Consider the following 1,981-nt stretch of genomic DNA (forward strand, 5'->3'; position numbering starts at 1 on the left):
CTGTGAGGACTGGAAATTTTGTTGGTAGCAGCAGATGAGAAGAGGCGTTTGTGCTGGCAGGCAGAGCGTGGGGAGGCCCTACAATCCCCCCAGAGTGCCTGGGAGAGCCCTGCTGTGCTGGCCCTCCGCACACTCCAGTCATGCCAGCAGATGGGACTGGCTTTAACTTTCCTGGAGCAAGATAATCAGCTTTAAAAATTCTTCTGGAGGCTGATTAATCCTCAAATACACTGGACTTAGTTGTCATCTCCCATGAGGTCGGTGTTTTCTCCAGGCCAACACAGGCAATCTCCATCAGTGCGATCCAAGCTGTATCACCATTATCTGTTTTCCATGATTGCCCTGCTCTAGTGCTGCTCAGGCTGCCTGGCATCTGGAGATAGATATCCAAAGCCTTCTCACAGGGAAACAGCTGGGAACTAATCATCGCTTCCCAATGTGAGGTGCACTGGTGAGATCCTGGGAAGTATCAAATGCTCTGTGCTGCAGCTATTCCTGTAAGGAAATGGCTTTTATTCTCCATGAGCCTATTTTGTTCTCCAGGGGAATAATCATGGAGGAGCACTGACATCAGAGAGAAGGATAATTCCCCTATCTTTCATCCGGTTTTGGGGAAAATCCAAGGTTTTATGGGCTGGAGCTCCTGTTATCCTGGGCTCTGGCCTTCTCTCCTTGAAAACAAGACACAAAGTAAAAGATAAGAGCAGCAAAAGCATGCAAAGCACTGAGCTCTGGGGAAACGTGCCAGGAACGTGGTTCTCATCAGACTTCTGGGCTCAGGATGGCATCAGTGCTGCTGCAGATGCTGCCAGATGTACAAGAAGGAATGATTACAACTCATTTCCTTACTTTGTCAGTGTCCAGGGTCTTCTCCTTCTCTGTACCATGAATAGGGATAGAGGAGGACTTAGGAGCGCCCTCACCTCTGGTGACGTACTTCCTCCTTATCTTTATCTTCTGTTGGCTTCAATCAGTAATTCACTGTAATAGACCAATCAAAAGGTTTATCTCCCCACACCCAGCCAGACCTCTGGACCGGAGGGTTTGTTTGTGTGTGAGCCAAACTTTCTTACGATTCCCCTGTCTATGTGCAGTTTTTGACACTTTGCTGTCCTGTTGGGTGCCCCCCAATACCTCCTGTGTAGCACTCCCACAGCCTCTGCCCCTCTTCCCTGCAGCCTGTGTGGAAGGTGTCCCTTCCCATGGCAGGGGCTGGGAATGAAATAAGCGTTAAGATCTTTTTCCACCAAAACCATCTGTGATTCCATGATTCTATCCCTCTGCAGTGCCTGCTGTCACTATGGCAACCTCTGCGAGGACGTGGGGTGGGGATGCTCTGTGGGATTGGGACGCTGTATGGGATTGGGATGCCCTGTGGGGTGAGGGTGCTCTGTGGGGTGGGACGTTCTGTCGGATGAGGATGCTCAGCAGGGTGTGGTCACCCCGAGCCTGCTGCTCAGGGTCAGGCAATCCAATTAGAGCTGATGCAGCCAGGGGAAGGTTACGATTCTCCTCTTAATGGCTTTGGAATTGCCATCTGGAAACGCTCCTAAGCAAGCAGCTCATCCCGCGGGGCAGCGCCGTCTCCATTACCCTCTCGGAGGGACCATGTGCTGCTGTGGGCAGCCCGAGGGGCAGAACCGCGGAGGGTTGGAGCTTTCCCCGGGATGCATCCCGCAGGACGCGGCCGGTGCCCGTTAGTGGGAGCAGGGGACACCCGGGACATTGTTTTTCCCACCGCGGAGGAGGCGGGACGCGAACCCCCGGCCCCCCGGCCCCCGGCCCCGTCCCGCTCGCCGAGGCGACGGCGCGCCGCGATGGCTGCTGGGAGTGGTAGTTTCTCCGTGCCTGCCCTCGGGGCCCTTCCCGGCCGCGGGGACTACATTTCCCGTCCTGCCCCTGGAGGGGCCGGGTGAGGGAGGGCTCAGGGCGGGCCCGGGGAGGAGGAGGAGGAGGCGGCGGGGGCGGTCTCTCCCCGTTA

The sequence above is a fragment of the Chamaea fasciata genome, unplaced genomic scaffold (assembly GCF_029207755.1).
Source record: "Chamaea fasciata isolate MVZ Bird 193981 ecotype frontalis unplaced genomic scaffold, bChaFas1.0.hap1 SCAF_2, whole genome shotgun sequence".
Classification (NCBI taxonomy): domain Eukaryota; kingdom Metazoa; phylum Chordata; class Aves; order Passeriformes; family Sylviidae; genus Chamaea; species Chamaea fasciata.